The sequence below is a fragment of the Bos mutus genome, chromosome 4 (genome assembly GCF_027580195.1).
Source record: "Bos mutus isolate GX-2022 chromosome 4, NWIPB_WYAK_1.1, whole genome shotgun sequence".
NCBI classification, from domain to species: domain Eukaryota; kingdom Metazoa; phylum Chordata; class Mammalia; order Artiodactyla; family Bovidae; genus Bos; species Bos mutus.
The window spans coordinates 31,069,206-31,089,494 of NC_091620.1; the positions used below are offsets into that span (position 1 = coordinate 31,069,206).

General features: G+C 38.2%; 1 protein-coding gene across 2 annotated transcripts in view; it reads left to right on the plus strand.

Moving 5' to 3' along the window:
• Positions 1–20,289, plus strand: part of LOC102284135 (WASP like actin nucleation promoting factor) — a 79,384-nt gene that overhangs the window by 21,635 nt on the left and 37,460 nt on the right. The gene's annotated exons all lie outside the window — the stretch shown is intronic.

Consider the following 20,289-nt stretch of genomic DNA (forward strand, 5'->3'; position numbering starts at 1 on the left):
TATCTAGATTGATTTTGTTGTTTTTGTAAGTGGTTGTCCATATTTCAGGAAGATTATCCTTTTTCCATTGGATTGTCTTTGCTGCTTAATCAAAGATCAGTTGCATGTGTTTATGTGGATCTACTTCTGGGCTCTCATGTTATTAATTTGTGTCTTACCTTTTTTTTTCTTATTTAATCTTGATAAAAATTATTAATTTTATTGATCTTTTACTTTCTTTATTCCTGTTTTCAGTTGCATTGATTTCTGATGCAAATTGTATTTTTCTTCTTTTCTTTTGCTTTGGATTTAATTTGCTCTTCCTTTTTAGTTTCTCAAAGTACATACTTAGGTTATCGATTATAGATTTTTTTTTTTCTTTTCTCATACATGCATTCAGTGCTATAAATTTTCCACTAGGCACTGCTTTTGCTGCATTCCACAAAATTTGGTAAGTTCATGTTTTCATTTTCACTTAGTTCAAAATATTTTAAGATTTCTCTTGAGATTTCATTGATCCGTCTGCTATTTAGAAGTATGTTTCATCTCCAAATGTTTTGAAAATCTCCAACTGTCTTTGTTATATTGATTTCTACATTGTTGTCTGAGAACATACTTTGTATGATTTCCTTATTGTTGTGTTTTATGGCCCAGGATATGGTCTGTCTTGGTGATTATTGCATGTAAGTTTGAAAAGAACATATATTCTACTGTTGATGTAGTCTATAAATGTGAACTGGATCCAGACGGATGGGATTGAGTATACGCTAAAAGATTAGCACTGTCTATTTTTTAGGTTCACTTAAAAACCACTAAATAGTTTGTTTATTTAACTCAGCATACTGGAAATTGTTTCCTGCTTCTGTGCTCATCTTACTGGCCTTGACGTGCTTTGAAAATTAGTGGGGAAAGTGCATTCTTCTTTTTCAAAGTATATTTTGACTTTGGTATGCTTTTCTGTGGGTGGAAGTATGATCCCCTTTTCTGTGGGTAGAGATTGCGGTGGAAGCAAATTCCTGTGTTTTGTGGCAGTTAAAATATTAGGAATGGCATTGCATAGACTGAAGGTTTTCACCATGTCATATAGATGTTTATGGTTAATTGAGGTGCCAAGAAGAGAATTGCTGTCATTCTTCTAAAAATAATTTAAATACCACAGATGAGCAGTTACTACTTTTTTGAAAAATATTTAAAATAATTTCGATAATGTAGCAATAATTAATATGATTCTAAGAATCCTTTGACTTTCCATCCTTTTTATTTCATTCAGTGAATGAGTGCACACTGCATATGAAATACTTTGCTAGGGCTGAGGGTACATACATGGCCTTTGTCTTTAGAAGATAAACTGTTTATTGGTGAAGCAGACCTCACATAACAACCTATAACAAATCATTCAGTGATAAATGCTTCATTGGCTGTGTCAAGGAAATGTTACAGCTAATGTTGAGGGAAAAGGAATGTGTTGGCTACAAGAGGATCCCATGGACTCCAAAACAGAATTGAACAATAAAATTTCAGAAACAGTAGGAGGCTGGGAGGCTCTGAGAATAGTGACAGGAGTCAGTGGACCTTCTCTCAACTCCAGTAATCTCCCTGAACTCCTTAGTCTTGTGACTCCATTTGGAAAACCAAATTTCCAGGAGAGAATCTAAACTGACAGAGCTGTAGCCTCTGTGCTTGTCCCTGGAGAGAGGCAACAGGTCACTAACAATTAGAAGTATTGGGGGTTGGGAACAAGTAGCACCTGCAGCAGTGTAGGTTTATTATATATTGATAAAAGCTAGTGACTATCCAACCAAGATACAGTCCAGGATGGTTTGATCTCTCACTGACCTAAACCTTTAGGCATCATTCTTAAAAATTGTTTACTCTTTACTACAGTTCAGTTCAGTCGCTCAGTTGTGTCCGACTCTTTGCGACCCCATGGACTGCCGCATGTCAGGCATCCCAAATCATCACCAACTCCCAGAGCTTGCTCAGACTCATGTCCATCGAGTCAGTGATGCCATCCAACTGTCTCATCCTCTGTCATCCCTTTCTCCTGCCTTCAGTCTTTCCCAGCTTCAGGGTCTTTTCTCGTGAGTCCGTTCTTCACATCAGGTGGCCAAAGTATTGGAATTTCAGTTTTTTAGTTACAACTTTGATTCTAGATTTGAAGATGGTAAAGGTGTGAAGAGTGTCTTGTGTGTGTTTGGAAGTTTTGTTTTGTTTTTTTTCCTTCTGATTCTCTTTATTTTCATTGAGCCACTTGCTGAAAACCAAGGAATACTGAAACTTCTTTTACTATGTAAAATCCTCATATTCTCCTCTGTCTCCTGCCCCTGCTACCCACAAGTTCTTGATCTATTAAATGGTTAAGTTCTTTTAAAAGGAAAACTAATATGAAATACCTTTTAATACCTGACTCCTTTGTAGGGATCGCAGTCTAATATCTAGTTATGCATGGTCATTCAATTTCAGTAATAATAACCAGAGTTAGACATACTGGCTCACATATTTTGAATAAAAATTGCCCTTTGAAACTAGCAACATTGAGTTTTCTGAGGATAAAACCTGGTTTATTGAGTAAATTTATTTTTCTGATTACTGACTAGATCATTATTAATGTTTTACATTACATTTTTAAGTCTTTTAAGAAATTGTAATAAAGTATGTTTTGACTCTGCAACCCCATGGACTGTAGCCCACCAGGCTCCTCCGTCCATGGAATTCTCCAGGCAAGAATTCTGGAGTGGGTTGCCATGCCCTCCTCCAGGGGATCTTCCCAACCCAGGGATCGAATCTAGCTCTCCCACATTGCACACAGTTTCTTCACCATCTGAGCCACCGGTGAAGCTGTAATGAAGTATAAATCTTAAAAACAACTTTGGAAAGGTCTTGCCTATCCCTCCCCCCCTTTTTTTTTTTGCTTATCTGATTCTTACGTATAATGTATAAGAGAGTCTCAAATGTTGTACATTAAGGCCTTAAGTCAGCTTGTATGTTGAATTTAAACTGTTCCTTACTCTTAAAGCTTCTCTTTGCATGTCCTTCTCCCAGCTTGATTGTACATATGAAAGTCAAGCAAATTAAATGTGCTTATATATAAAATATGTATGCACATTCCTATGATTGCCTTTAAAAGCTTGGGTAATTATGAATTGCTGCATATATTATAACAAATGTGGGGGATAGTCGATTGAATTTTAAACTTGCTTATCTTGATTAATCACGTTTAAGAGTTCAGAAGACTCAAAGAGAGTCTGTGAAAGAAATCATAGACTTTACCTTCATTACAGACACAGGCTATCTCCCCGTACTAGCCAAAGTTTGCTTTTCTCTTTATAGCTTTAGACACTCTAATATGTTCTATTCAGCAATGTTCTCTTTTAATTTTTTTTTTTTTTTAAGGGGAAAGACTTTTGAAAACTACTAGAAATTCTTCCTTGGTTATAGTTTCTAAACGGGAAAGATGATCTTTTTTATTTTTCTCAGACTTGTACCATGATATGACTTGAATAGGTCTTTTGTGTTTTTTGGTGTGAGTATATTTTTCAAATCAATATTTAATTACTTGAAAAGCTAAAATATTTACATAGTTTAAAATTAAATGTATGAGAAGAAATATTTTTGTCCTATCCTATCCTGCATTTGCCTGATAAAACCCATGCACACACACAAAACCCATAAACAACTGGCAACTGTTACTAGTTTTCTGTGTCTTTTTCTTTTGGAGAAGGAAATGGCAACCCACTCCAGTATTCTTGCCTGGTGAATCCCGTGAACAGAGGAGCCTGGCAGGCTACAGTCCATGGGGTGGCAGAGTTGGGCATGACTTAGCAACTAAACCACCAACCACCCATATTTAAGCAACAAAAATTATTTATTCTTGCTTCCACTATTGCACACAAATACTATACTGTACTCATTTTATATTTTGCTTTTTTCTCACATAACAGTGTTATCTAGACTTAAAGAGCCTCTTCATTTCTTTTTTAGGCAGCTGTTTAGTATCCCATTGATAGCTGAACTGTGGCTTATTTAATGAATTGAGTAGGTATTTTTAACTGATCTAGAAAATTCTAGTTGCCTGAGTAATTTTGGGTAGTTTTAAAGTTCTGAAGGTTTGTTTTAATAAATGTAAGATTTGAATTATTTTAATAGTTTTGATGGAAGTCTTTCTAAAATGAGTTACTCCATTACCCTAATTTAAATACATCAAACTGAACTTATTTTAATTTCTATATAATAAGCTAGATTATCTGTGAACATTTTGGGTACCATATATTTTACTGTGTTGTATTTCCTTGTGTTGGATGCAAACTATCTTACCTTATGAATTTATTCATCTTGACCATGGTAAGACTTTTTATAGTTATTGCCAGTCAGTTATAGCTCTTCTTTTACACTGTATATCTGATTATATATTTCTCATCCCTCCTGATTACTAAAAACTTTCCTCTGTGCTTTATAAATTTACTACAGTGCTATATAAATTTATTACTGTTCCACATAAGCAAGTTTGAGTAATGCCTGCCTCTATTTTTTGAGTGCATGGGCTGTACCGTAGGGGATTTATGGCAACTCTTTTGTTAAGGAAGCACTCCATTAGGCTTCCTTCCAGGAGAACTGTTCTTATTATCTATGAGTACTGAAGGGGAAACCCCTGTACTAGCTACCTCAGTGCTCATAATTTTTCCTGTTCAGGGCTTTTTGTTTTTTTCAAATGAACTTTAAATTTCTCAGCATGTTTGCTTCTTGTTGGCTTTTTAATTCTATATTCCATTTTATTCTTTAGTATTTCCTATCCAAATACTGTTTTGGATAGTATTTCCTATCCAAAAAATGTTTAACCCAATCATTTGTTCATTTGTGTAGTTTGAAAGTGGAAGTGTTAGCCACTCAGACCTGTCCTGCTCTTGTGACCCCATGGACTACAGCCTGCCAGGTTCCACTGTCCATGGTATTCTCCAGGCCAGAATACTGGAGTGGATTGCCATTCCCTTCCTGACCCAAGGATCAAACCCAGGTCTCCTGCATTGCAGGCAGATTGTTTACCACTGAGGCACTAGGGAAGCCCTAAGGACCTTAATTACCTAAACAGTTGATTGACTTTTTGGAAGAGAATCTTATTTGTAAAACCTAGTGAAAAGAGGAACTGCTTCCTCCCTCTTATTTTTGATGACTGAATCTGACAAGATCATGTTGCTTATCCTTATAAACAGTAAGCTATAATAGTAGGTTAAGTGTTAACACTTAAGGGAGTCCATAGGTGACCTCTGAACTGAGATTTGAAAGATGAGCAGAGTTAGCCAGGTAAAAGGAGGTGAGATACAGGGTGTTTGCATTTGGGAGCATGGAATTGAAATGGAAGATGAGGATATGAGAAAGGGTGATGAGTTAGACGAAAACAAACTCGTGTGTCTTCAACATACAGTGTGTGATAGATGAGAATGGGGCTATACATGCTTTCCTTTCTGTGATTGGGAATAAATTATTTCCCCCATCATTTTGCTAATATGCTACATTGATGAGACCACATCTAAATATCATCTGCTTCATTTTACCAGACTAATAAGGGCAGCCAGACTGATAAGGAATCCATAAGTGAGATCAGATGATGATGATTAAAATAAATTTTAGTTGAAAAGGAGATGACCTGAGAAATAGGGTTGTGAGGGCACATCTCTATTGGAAGTGAAAGAGTTCTTGGCGTTGTACAGAACTAAGTATGCTGTAATTAGTGGGGACAGTACACATCTCCAGTTTTATATTGTAGCTATGCAGCTAGCACCATACCAACTGCATAGCAAACACACAACGGGTATTTAAATGCATGAAGGTTAAAATACCTACAAGTGGCAATTGCTAGAAAACCAGGTTTAAGTTAAGTATTAAGAATTTTCTAACTGAGTTGCTTAGTGATGAGATAGTTTTTACCTTAAATTGTGAGCTTCCCTATTACAGCTGGCATTCAATTCAAGCAAATGCTATTTAATCATCTATTAAGAATGTTATGGAACTTCCCTCGTGGTCCAGTGGCTAAGACTCCCAGGTTCCCAATGCAGGGGGCCTGGATTTGATCCCAAGTCAAATACTTGAGCCACCTGATGCGAAAAGCTGACTCTGAAAAAGACCCTGATGCTGGGAAAGATTGAAGGTCGAAGGAGAAAGGGGTAGCAGAGGATGAGATAGCATCACTGACCCAGTGGACATGAATTTGAGCAAACTTGAGAGATTTTGGAGGACAGAGGAGCCTGGTGTGCTGCAGTCCATGAGGTCACAAAGAGTTGGACATGACTTAGTGACTCAACAACAAAAAAGAATGTTATATGAAAAACTGGTTATAAAGGAGCGCCCTCCCTCCTGACCTTGCTCCCCTCACCAAACACATAACCATTGGCCTTTTCGATCTGTTTCATTCAGTAGTATTTTGGAAGTTGCTCAGTCGCAGTTTTCTTTGTGGGTAAGATCATTGTATGTAAAAAATAACTTAAGTTTGGTTTGGCAAAAGGAATATATTAGCTTAGATAGTTCATTTTTTTGGATTCAGAATTTTGTTGCCCTAATCGGTGCATCATTTTCTCACCCCAAGTAAGGCTGATCCAGGTCTTGGGGCCTGAAGCTTGTACAGTTTGGAGACGCTGTCTTTAAAAAAAAGCGTCTAAAATCTAAATACAGAAGTAGAAAAGAATTACAACAAATGAGAAATACCATAAAGATTACAAAATCCAGAAAAATAGATTCTTACTATTGTAATTTCTGCTATTACTGAGTGATACACCTCCTTAATACTTTTTATCTACAGTTTTTGACCACATATTGTCAGTTACCTGTGTACATGACAACAATTTTATGTTTTCTGTGGAGAGAAACGTTCCTCTGTCCAAGGCTTGGCAAGCTATGGGCTTTATAAAAAAATCCAGCCTACTTGAATTTGTAAATAAAGTTCTGCTGGAATACAAGCACCTCCAAATTACCTGTAGCTGGGTTTGCACGCTACAGTGTTGAAAGAGACTGAATGGCCCACAAAGCCTAGAATATTAACTGCCTGGTAACTTTACAGGAAAAGACTCCTGCTTATTACATAATATGTTTGATCAGAATTTATTGTTTCCTATTATTGATAGGTGTAAAGCTGAAAGGAATTTTTTGAAAACAGTTACTGGTAATAGCACATCTCTACTTTTCTACACTTTGCTTAGAGGGTGCTTCTTGCCTTGTAAAAACATCTCTCTGATCTCAGGTGGCTGGACCACTGACCCCTCCCCAAGAAATGTCCATGAAGTTTGGTCATAGTATTCCACCCCTAGCAGGGAGCTAGACAGCATTTATTCAGATCCTTTTGCTCAGAGTTTAAGATTGGGTCTGGGTGGATCATGTGGTCCGGAAGGGACTGGTCATTTCTGGGGCTGGACAGACATTGAGATAAGGCATCCTTGGGTTAAATATACCAAGATCACCTTCAAGGAGTAGCTGGAGAAGATCCCCTAGGAATGAGAGTGGTGTTGCTGCTACTTCCTGTGTCTTCAGAAAGAAATAAGCCACGCCTTGTAAGGGGCTTCTCGAAGTAAAGGACCCGAAAACTTAACTGCTGCTGCTGCTAAGTCGCTTCAGTCGTGTCCGACTCTATGCGACCCCATAGACGGCAGCCCACCAGGCTTCCCCGTCCCTGGGATTCTCCAGGCAAGAACACTGGAGTGGGTTGCCATTTCCTTCTCCAATGCATGAAAGTGAAAAGTGAAAGTGAAGTCGCTCAGTTGTGTCCGACTCTTCACGACCCCATGGACTGCAGCCCACCAGGCTCCTCCGTCCATGGGGTCTTCAAGGCAAAAGTACTGGAGTGGGGTGCCATTGCCCTCTCCGAAACTTAACTGACTTCCTAGTAAATCCGCCTGACTCCTTAGAGCATAGAACATGTATCTGGTTGAATTTTCTCTTTTCATAAAAATCCTTTTCTCTCCTGCACTGGTAATCTTCTGTTTTCCGCTATCTTCACCGCCTCCATCCTCTCCCTTCCCTCCCCAAGAATAAGGTAAAAATTTTAAACCAAATGGATGTGTAGAGGAATAAAATTATATTAAGGGTATATGTTCCTTATAGAATCATTTAGATGGATAAGGTAAAAATAGGACAATATAGGAACTGGGATGAATCCATGGGTATCATGTATCATGAACAGACAATAAATGTATCCAGAGCTGACCAATATATGACTTTTGGCAAACAAGGTGACCTCATGTTGGATTATATGCTTGATAAATTCATGGTGAAAGGGTATCAGATGATAATTTGGCTTTAAGATTCAGGAATACCCAAATCCTATCAGTGACCAAAATACCTACCTTTCTACCCTCTCATTCAGAACTGTTACTTGCAAAGGAAAGTGAAAGTAGAAACTGTACACACACATACACCTATTAGTTTGTTTGTCATTAAAGTGCTTAGGTTTCAGCTGGTAGCATTAAACTTTGGTTAACTGAGGTGAGCATCCCACCTTCGTTAAGAGAGAGGGATGTTTGATGTTGTTTCAATATTGTCTGTAACTTCATGCCACACCACTCTCTTATCTCCCACCCCACGCAGCTTCTAAAACTCTGCTAGCACTTCCACGGTAGGGTCTTTGTTGCTTTGTGTACCTAGGGTGCTGCTTCCTTTCCACTTAACCGCAAACTCTGCTCACCCAACTCATCCCTTTTCACCCTTGAAGTACAGTGTCACTTCAGGGAAACCTTTTCATGCTGAGTAGCTTTTACACTTTACTTGCATACTGGATTTTTCCTTCATACCATTTGTAATAGTTACTAATATCTGCTTCCCATTAGAACTTATGTTTCAGGAGTACGTGTGTAATTCATTTTTGTGTTCAACACCCCTTTTATTCCCACCCCACCCCCATTTATCACAACCCTGTGTTTCTATTACATTGATGCGATTATTTTTTTCATTGTTGAAATTTGCCTTTGATACTGGAATACATTCTTAAATGTGGTTATATTATACATCATTTTAATGTACATTTATCACTTTATTTTTTTTGCTAATGACTTACTATTCGCAGTTTATATTTATTTTAGACTATGGAAATGATGTTAGATAAAAAGCAAATTCAAGCAGTTTTCTTATTCAAGTTCAAAATGGGTCATAAAGCAATGGAGACAACTCACAGTATCAGCAATACATTTGTCCCAGAAACTGCTGACAAACATATAGTGTGGTGGTAGTTCAAGACATTTTGCAAAGGAAATGAGAGCCTTGAAGATGAGCATAGTGACTGGCCATCAGAAGTTGACAGTGACCACTTGAAAACAATCATCGAAGCTGTTCCTCTTGAAACTCCTATGAGGAGTTGATGAACTCAGTGTCGACTGTTCTATGGTTATTTGACATTTGAAGCAAATTGGAAAGGTTAAAAAAAAAGCTCAGTAAGTGGGTACCTTATGTTGAGTTCAGTTCAGTCACTCAGTCATGTCCGACTGTTTGCAACCCCATGAACCGCAGCATGCCAGGCCTCCCTGTCTATCACCAACTCCTGGAGTCCACCCAAACCCATGTCCATTGAATCGGTGATGCCATCCAACCATCTCATCCTCTGTCGTCCCCTTCTCCTCCTGCCCTCAATCTTTCCCAGCAACAGGGTCTTTACACATGAGTCAGCTCTTCGCATCAGGTGCCCAAAGTATTGGAGTTTCAGCTTCAACATCAGTCCTTCCAGTGAATATTCAGGACTGATGTACTTTAGGGTGGACTGGTTGGATCTCCTTGCAGTCCAAGGGACTCTCAAGAGTCCTCTCCAACACCACAGTTCAAAAGCATCAATTCTTCAGCATTCAGATTTCTTTATAGTCCTACTATCACATCCATACATGACCACTGGAAAAACCATAGCCTTGACTAGACGGACCTTTGTTGACAAAGTAATGTCTCTGCTTTTCAATATACTATCTAGGTTGGTCATAATTTTCCTTCCAAGGAGTAAGCATCTTTTAATGTCATGGCTGCAACTGCTGCTGCTAAGTCGCTTCATTCATGTCCGACTCTCTGCTACCCCATAGACGGCAGCCCACCAGGCTCCCCCATCCCTGGGATTCTCCAAGCAAGAACACTGGAGTGGGTTGCCATTTCCTTCTCCAATGCATGAAAATGAAAAGTGAAAGTGAAGTCACTAAGTCATGTCCGACTCTCAGCGACCCCATGGACCACAGCCTACCAGGCTCCTCCATCCATGGGATTTTCCAGGCAAGAGTACTGGAGTGGGGTGCCACTGCCTTCTGCAAAGCTGACCACAAATCAAAAACGTTGTCATTTTGAAGTGTCATCTTTTTATATGCATCAACACTAAACCATCTCTTGATGGGATTGTGACATGCGTTGAAAATGGATTTATACAACAACGGACAAAGACCAGCTCAGTGACTGGACTGAGAAGAAGCTGCAAAGCACTTCTCAAAGCCAAACTTACACCAGAAGAAGGTCATGGTCACTGGTGGCCTGCTGCCGGTCTGATCCACTACAGCTTTCTGAATGCTCTCGAAACCATTACATCTGACAAGTGTGCTCAGCAAATCGATGAAATGCACAGAAATCTGCAGGGCCTGCAGCTGGCATTGGTTAACAGAAAGAGCCAAGTTCTTCTCCAGGACAGTGCTTGACCATGTGTCACACAACCAGTGCTTCAAAAGTTGAACAGATTGGGCCACGAAGTTCCTCCTCATCCACCATGTTCATCTGAGTGAGTGAGTGAAAGTCACTCAGTTGTGTCCACCTCTTTAGGACCCCATGGACTATACAGTCCTTGCAATGCTTCAGGCCTGAATACTGGAGTGGGTAGCCTATCCCTTCTTCAGTGAATCTTCCCAACCCAGGAATTGAACTGGGTCTCCTGCATTGTAGGTGGATTCTTTACCAGCTGAGCCACAGGGAAGTCCCATATTCATCTAAGCTCTCGCTTAACAGATCCAGCATCTCAACAACTTTTTGCAGGGAAAATGCTTCCACAACCAGCAGGATGCAGAAAATGCTTTGCAAGAGTTTGGTGAATCCTAAAGCACGGATTTTTATGCACAGGAATGAATAAACTATTTCCCATTGGTGGAAATGTGTTGATTGTAACGATTTCCATTTTAATTAATAAAGATGTGTTTGAGCCTAGTTATACTCCTTGGAAGGAAAGTTATGACCAACCTAGACAGCATATTCTCCAAGCCAGTCTTCAGCAATATGTGAACCATGAATTTCGTGATGTTCAAGCTGGTTTTAGAAAAGGCAGAGGAACCAGAGATCAAATTGCCAACATCCACTGGATCATGGAAAAAGCAAGAGAGTTCCAGAAAAACATCTTTTCTGTTTTATTGACTATGCCAAAGCTTTTGACTGTGTGGATCACAATAAACTGTGGGAAATTCTGAAAGAGATGGGAATACCAGACCACCGGACCTGCCTCTTGAGAAATCTGTATGCAGGTCAGGAAGCAACAGTTCGAACTGGACATGGAACAACAGACTGGTTCCAAATAGGAAAAGGAGTTCATCAAGGCTGTATATTGTCACCCTGCTTATTTAACTTATATAAAGAGTACATCATGAGAAATGCTGGACTGGGAGAAACACAAGCTGGAATCAAGATTGCCGGAGAAATATCAATAACCTCAGATATGCAGATGACACCACCCTTATGGCAGAAAGTGAAGAGGAACTCAAAAGCCTCTTGATGAAAGTGAAAATGGAGAGTGAAAAAGTTGGCTTAAAGCTCAACATTCAGAAGACGAAGATCATGGCATCCGGTCCCACCACTTCATGGGAAATAGATGGGGAAACAGTGGAAACAGTGTCAGACTTTATTTTTCTGGGCTCCAAAATCACTACAGATGGTGACTGCAGCCATGAAATTAAAAGACGCTTACTCCTTGGAAGGAAAGTTATGACCAACCTAGATAGCATATTCAAAAGCAGAGACATTACTTTGCCAACAAAGGTCCGGCTAGTCAAGGCTGTGACTTTTCCTGTGGTCGTGTATGGATGTGAGAGTTGGACTGTGAAGAAGGCTGAGCACCGAAGAATTGATGCTTTTGAACTGTGGTGTTGGAGTAGACTCTTGAGAGTCTCTTGGACTTCAAGGAGATCCAACCAGTGCATTCTGAAGATCAGCCCTGGGATTTCTTTGGAAGGAATGATGCTAAAGCTGAAACTCCAATACTTTGGCCACCTCATGTGAAGAGTTGACTCATTGGAAAAGACTCTGATGCTGGGAGGGATTGGGGGCAGGAGGAGAAGGGGACGACAGAGGATGAGATGGCTGGATGGCATCACTGACTCGATGGACATGAGTCTGAGTGAACTCCGGGAGTTGGTGATGGACAGGGAGGCCTGGTGTGCTGCAATTCATGGGGTCACAAAGAGTCGGACACGACTGAACTGAACTGAGACAGAATATTCAAAAGCAGAGACAGTACTTTGTTAACAAAGGTCCATGTAGTCAAGGCTATGGTTTTTCAGTGATCATGTATGGATGTGAGTTAGACTATAAAGAAAGCTGAGTGCCAAAGAATTGATGCTTTTGAACTGTGGTATTGGAGAAGACTCTTGAGAGTCCCTTGGACTGCAAGGATATCCAACCAGTCCATCCTAAAGGAGATCAGTCCTGGGTGTTTATTGGAAGGACTGATGTTGAAGCTGAAACTCCAATACTTTGGCCACTTGATGTGAAGAGCTGACTCATTGGAAAAGACCCTGATGCTGGGAAAGATTGAGGGCAGGAGGAGAAGGGAACAACAGAGGATGAGATGGTTGGATGGCATCACTGACTCAATGGACATGGTTTGGTGAACTCCAGGAGTTGGTGATAGACAGGGAGGCCTGGTGTGCTGCGGTTCATGGGGTTGCAAAGAATCAGACACGACTTGAGCGACTGAACTGAACTGAATAATGGTTTAAAATTCATGGTCCAAAACGGCTGTTATCTTTGCACCAACCTAATAGATGCTCAGATTGATTATATTCTTTGCAGCCAAAGATGGAGAAGCTCTATACAGTCGGCAGAAAAGACCAGAAGCTGACTGTGCCTTGAATCATGAACTCTTTATTGCCAAATTCAGACTGAAAGAAAGTGGAGAAAACCACTAGACCATTCAGGTATGACCTAAATCAAATCCCTTATGACTATACAGTGCAAGTGAGAAATAGATTTAAGGCACTAGATATGATAGACAGAGTGCCTGATGAACTATGGACGGAGGTTCGTGACATTGTACAGCAGACAGGGATCAAGACCATCCCCAAGAAAAAAAAGGCAAAAAGGCAAAATAGCTGTCTGAGGAGGCCTTACAAATAGCTTTGAAAAGACGGAAAGCAAAAAGCAAGGAGAAAAGGAAAGATATACCCATTTGAATGCAGAGTTCCAAAGAATAGCAAAGAGATATAAGAAAGCCTTCCTTAGCGATCAATGCAAAGAAATAGAGGAAAACAATAGAATGGGAAAGCCTAGAGATCTTGTCAAGAAAATTAGAGATACCAAGGGACCATTTCATGCAAAGATGGGCTCAATAAAGGACAGAAATGGTATGGACCTAACAGAAGAAGATATTAAGAAGAGGTGGCAAGAATACACAGAAGAACTATACAAAAAAGATCTTCACTACCCAGATAATCATGATGGTGTGATCACTCACCTAGAGCCAGATGTCTTGGAATGTGAAGTCAAGTGGGCCTTAGGAAGCATCACTACGAACAAAGCTAGTGGAGGTGATGGAAATCCAGTTGAGCTATTTCAAATCCTGAAAGATGATGCTGTGAAAGTGCTGCACTCAATATACCAGCAAATATGGAAAACTCAGCAGTGGCCACGGGACTGGAAAAGGTCAGTTTTCATTCCAGTCTTAAAGAAAGGCAATGCCACAGAATGCTCAGACTACCGCACAATTGCACTCATCTCACACGCTAGTAAAGTAATGCTCAAAATTTTCGAAGCCAGGCTTCAGCAATACGTGAACTGTGAACTTCCTGATGTTCAAGCTGGTTTTAGAAAAGGCAGAGGAACCAGAGATCAAATTTCCAACATCCACTGGATCATGGAAAAAGCAAGAGAGTTCCAGAAAAACATCTATTTCTGCTTTGTTGACTATGCCAAAGCCTTTGTGTGGATCACAATAAACTGTGGAAAATTCTGAAAGAGATGGGAATACCAGACCACCTGACGTGCCTCTTGAGAAACCTGTATGCAGGTCAGGAAGCAACAGTTAGAACTGGACATGGAACAACAGACTGGTTCCAAATAGGAAGAAGAGTACGCCAAGGCTGTATATCGTCACCCTGCTTATTTAACTTACATGCAAAGTACATCATGAGAAACGCTGGGCTGAAGGAAGCACAAGCTGGAATCAAGATTACCTGGAGAAATATCAATAACCTCAGATATGCAGATGACATCACCTGTATGGCAGAAGGTGAAGAAGAACTAAAGAGCCTCTTGGTAAAAGTGAAAGTGGAGAGTGAAAAAGTTGGCTTAAAGCTCAACATTCAGAAAACAAAGATCATGTCATCCATTCCCACCACTTCATGGCAAATAGATGGGGAAACAGTGGCTGACTTTATTTTGGGGGCCTCCAAAATTATTGCTGGATGGCATCACTGATGGACATGAGTTTGAGTGAACTCTTTGAGTTGGTGATGGACAGGGAGGCCTGGCATACTGTGATTGATTGGGTTGCAGAGTTGGACACGACTGAGCAACTGAAGTGAACTGAAAATTACTGCAGATGGTGACTGCAGCAATGAAATTAAAAGACGCTTACTCCTTGGAAGGAAAGTTATGACCAACCTAGACAGCATATTGGAAAGCAGAGGCATTACTTTGCCAACAAAGGTCCATCTAGTCAAGGCCATGGTTTTTCCATTAGTCGCGTGTGGATGTGAGAGTTGGACTGTAAAGAAAGCTGAGCGCCGAAGAATTGATGCTTTTGAACTGTGGTGTTAGAGAAGACTCTTGGGAGTCCCTTGGACTGCAAGGAGATCCAACCAGTCCATCCTAAAGGAGGTCAGATCTGGGTGTTCATTGAAAGGACTGATTTTTAGGCTGAAACTCCAATACTTTGGCCATCTGATGTGAATAGCTGACTCATTGGAAAAGACCGTGATGCTGGGAAAGATTGAGGGCAGGAGGAGAAGGGGACGACAGAGGATGAGATAATTAAATGGCATCACTGACTCAATGGACAAGGGTTTGGGTGGACTCTGGGAGTTGGTGATGGACAGGGAGGCCTGGCATGCTGTGGTTCATGGGGTCGCAAAGAGTAGGACAGGACTGAACGACTGAAGTGAACTGAACTGAAATGAATAGGTGCTCAATAAACATTTGATGAATAAATACATCCAGCACCAGTTTTTTAAATAGCTAGTAAGACCTTAGTGCTTGTGCCTCATCCTAAGGCAATAGCTGTTTTTAATCTGGCTCCATTTTCCTTCACTGTTGAGATTGTTTGTTACTACTTTTATATTCCTCCTTTTCCAGTCCTCAGCGTTGTTTGTTTTTTTTATTTTTAAATACTGTTCTTTGTGGAGCCTTCTGTCTTTGATACATGCTTTTTTAATTTCTACCGTTTTCTCTTTTTTTTTTTCTTTTTCTGGTTATTTCTCATTGTGCAAATTACCAGGTGATAAAAAAAATCTCTTCTTAAAAAAAAAAAAAAATCTCTTCTTTCCGGAATGAATTATTTGTGCTTTCTTTTTCTATGATTTTTACTCTTATTTACCACTTACTAATCTTGTTTCTATTTTTCAAATGGGTGGTTTCTGTATTGGGTTGTTAGGTTACCATGGAACAAAAGTGTTATTATAAGTTAATTATTTAGGAAATTGCTCTTTGAGATCACTGTATAATTAATTATCAGAATTCAAATTTTTATAGTTAATTTTTTTCATGGAGAAACAACCAAACTCCTTATCTTTCTTAACTTTTAATATTCCATTTATGTTTCATATTAAAATTTCATGTTCAGGACAATAATGGGGCATTTCATATAAATATGTCATCACAGTAAGAATATATTTAAAGCTTAGCTTTTATGTAATAAGAAAACTTAGCATTAATTTTTGCGAGTTAGATTTAGGAACTTGGGGCTACAAATGCACATAAAAAAAGCTGAAATGTTTTGACTAGTAATCTAGACCATTGGGATTGCAGAGAAGACTTCAATTTATTCAGTCAAATGATTTCTTTTTTCACAGTTTATTTTTAATATTCATTGAAAATGTCTGAACTTTTTTTAACACCATTGTATTTTTTTCATTAATAAAACAATAATCATTGTAGACAATTATTAAGTATTACATCATAGTACTTGTTGTAGACAGTTGATTGTCAAGCAAGGATATGTAAGTCCTGATATTTTTTAGTCTTTTCCCTGTCATCTGATTCTATAATAAATAAACGTCTGTTTTCTTAAAATTCTTATTCTGACCTGTTATATAATGTGGTTGTTATGATAGTGTGATTTGAGTCTTATTCAAGATGAAACCCCTTTTAACAAAGTGTTAATATAGAGGTACTCTGAAGAAGTGGCATTTTCCTTAGTTTTGGGTCTCTGCAGTTGCTAGTGTGTGTGGGGAGGTAGCATTGACTCTGAGAAGAGAGCCTGCTTCCTAGGACTGTCCTGACTGTGGAAGGGGATAAACAATCCCCCCCTTGTTATGAATCATTTATGCTTTAAACTTTGTCTATTTCAAGATAATTTCATACTTACAGAAAAGTTGTAAATGCAGTACAAAGTATTCCTATTTACCCTTCCAACATGTTTGTCAAGTGTTTATAGCATTTTACCATGGTTTTCTCTATGTGTATGTATATGCATATTATTATTTTCTGAATCACTGGAGAATAAGTTGCTGATATGATGCCCCAAATATTTGAGGATCTGTATCCTAAAAAAAGGTCAATCTCTTTGCATTATCATAGTATCATTATCAAAATCATACTATGTAATTTTTAATTTAACATGTGTTTGCTTACTTGGGCAAAGTACAGGTGAAGTAGAATATAGATTATAAAACTTTTAGGTACTTAAGGGAATTACAGTCTACTAATAATCAATTTTGGAGAAGGAAATGGCAACCCACTCCAGTGTTCTTGCCTGGAGAATCCCATGGACAGAGAAGCCTGGTAGGCTGCAGTCCATGGGGTTGCACGGAGTCGGACACGACTGAAGCGACGCAGCAACAACAGCAGCAATAATCAATTTAGAAAATTATTCCATTTTAGAATAAGATGTGTGATGTGACAAGATTTTAAACAGGATATTGTGTTTCTAGAAACGTGAAGGAAAAGCAGTCATTTCAACCTAGAGAATCAGGGAAATGCTTCTTGACTGTTGCAGTCAACCCCAGAGAAGTGGAAGTGCCCTGCCGAAGGACAGTGGTAGGGATTCACATCCCAGAATTCATCCTCCATTTTATTTCTGTCCTTGACAGTAAAAGTTCTGAGGACTGACGAACTGTTGGAATAACTCAGCACTAAAATGTCAGCAATGCGTGAGATAGGTCAGATTCTGTTTCTACGAAAGTTGATATAGTACTTTTTTTTCTTTTAATTATTAACAAATTTTCACCCTAACATTATTGAGCTTAAGAAACAGACTGATTTCCTTTCCTAAGCACTTGTCCATAGGTTGTTTTTCAAGAATACCTTCTTGATTATGAAAGACAAGAAGTAGTTGAGTTGATTAGCTGTAATTAAAGGAATGGAAGGAATGTTTTTAAAAACTTAATTAAGCCACTGTCAATCTAGAGTTTTAGGGATAGTCACTGTTTTTATTATTTCTGGCATTTGTATATTAAATGTTATGCTAGTCTTTATAATTATTCTGAATTAATCAGAAAAGGCTTTTATAAGGTGCTGTAATATATAGTTTTCAGACTTTGACAGTTTAAGAAGGAATGAAATAGGCACACTTAGACTGACAGTAACATTGTACCAAATTTTAAAAATTGTATTACTGAAAATTGCATATTAGTTGTGTTCTTTACTATTACAATTTTGTAAATTGTTTTAGACTAAGGTTTATAACACCAACCATACTTGTGTAGAGAATATAAAATTGTTTGCCAGATCTTAGATTTTGGTTTACATTTATGTAAATATTTAAATGAGATTTGGGGGTATTTGTGATTGTTATTAAGTCCATATATACACCCAGACAGTGTTTTGCACTGTTAATGTTTGTTCCTTTGACAAGGGAATTTCCATAACGGAATTTCAAACTCTTTAATAATACATTTTTTTTCTTTTGCAAGCTGTAACTTCTTGTTTTCTAGTTAAATAATAAAGTCAGAAGCTTCTTAGGACTTTTTCTTGGTATTTAAATTCCTAATTGTTTTTCTTTTTAGAAATAACCACATTTTTATAGCACCATATTAAAAGAGCTGGAATTTATATGAATTTTCCTTGGAAAACAAGTTTTCTCATCTGATTTTTTAAGTTTTCAACTTGATTTTTAACATCTTTGGTTAATAGATACAAAATCTTTTTTTCTGATATTTTCAATGCTAGGGGTTTAGGGTCACAGTGCCTGTGGAGGTGTCATGTTAAAACTGTACACTTACAGCTCACTGGTATGTTCTAAGCAGGCCAAGGGCACACCCACATTCTTCAATCTACTTTTTTAAAACCCAGTGTCCTAGTTTCTGAGCTGTCTTCGTAATTTTTCAACTGGCTCTTGTGGAATTTTTCCTGCTGCTTTGTGTCCTGTTCATGGCTGTCTATGAAATATAAAGATGAGTTTGGTCTGCAAAAGTTAAAAACATCATCAATCACTGTTACCTGGGAAAGTCTTTCTGAAATTTTGATCTCTAGCAGAACACTGATTTCTGAGTTTATTAATTGGTCTTTGAAATTCTCTTATCAAGAGAAGGCATTCCCCAGGCATAGTTATGTAACCCAAAACAGTTTCATCTCTAAATCTTAATGTAGTCTGTCTTTTTTTCACAATGCCCAGTGTTCATTGAACTGATGTACCAAGTCATAATTGTCTCCTATTTGTGGTTGTTTAAATATCTTCTGTTTTTAAAACATAATTTATATTTATATAAATATTTTGTTTTTATTTATATTAAAAATACAATTTTAGTTTTATTTTATATTATTTCCTTAATTTCTAGTTTAGGAGTAAGATTTCTGGGTCAGAAAAAATTATTGTTTTCAGAGGATTTATAAGTGCTGACCTGTAAATGGGTGTATTACTCTTACAAAAATTGGAATTGAATAATAGTTCCATGTTAGATTGTAGTATATCAGTTCAGTTCAGTCGCTCAGTCGTGTCCAACTCTTTGCGACCCCATGAATTGTAGTATATAGGAAACTTAATTTAGAATTAAATGAAAGTTTCGATTGTATCATGATATCGTCATGAGGGAGGTAGTAGCTACAAAACCCTAATGCATGTTCTAAGGTATCCATTGTACACAATGAATTAACTCCTTTCCTGTGCATCTAAAAGGGTAATGGAAGAATTGGAACAATAGTCACTCAGATCGTTTCCATATCTTCATTATAGCTTTCAAGCAGTGTGGCCAGGTGCACTTCACTTAAAATCTTTTTTTCCCTCAGTTTTACCATCTTTAAAAAAGGAGATGTTAGAATTCATCTTTCAGTATATGTTCAAAGTTAGCAGCACTGTAATTAATAAGCATAAATCTTGCTTATTACCTATAAATCTTAGTACCTATATTTAAGGGGTTAACTATTTTATAGAAGTCAGACTTTACTAATAGCTATTACTTTGTTGCTCAGATGTTCATTTTATGGGCTTCCCTGGTGGCTTGGCTGGTAAAGATCTGTCTGCAGTTGTGGGAGATCTGGGTTTGATCCCTGGGTTGGGCAGGTCCCCTGAAGAAGGGAAAGATTACCCACTCCAGTATTCTGGCCTGGAGAATTCCATGGATTGTATAGTCCGTGGGGTTGCAAAGAGTTGACCACAACTGAGCAACTTTCACTTCATTTTATTGGGAAATAGTATATAGTACTGGGAGTAAGAATACAGGATCTGAAGTTATAAATTGCCTGGATTCTAATTTCAATTCTGCTACTCAACTGTGTGATATTGGGCAAAGTATCCTCTGTAACCTTGGGTTTCTTAAGCATAAAATGAAGCTTTAATAGTAATAAAAATTGCGTTATATTTAAAAGTGCTTATGAGCGCATTCCTTATACATGTTAAACCTCAATGCATATTAACTTTCAATAATTATTTTTAGTATAGTTATTGTATTAGTTATGTATTACTACATAAGAAATTAGTTCAAAACATAGCTTAAAATAATGATAAATGTTTATTACGTTTTT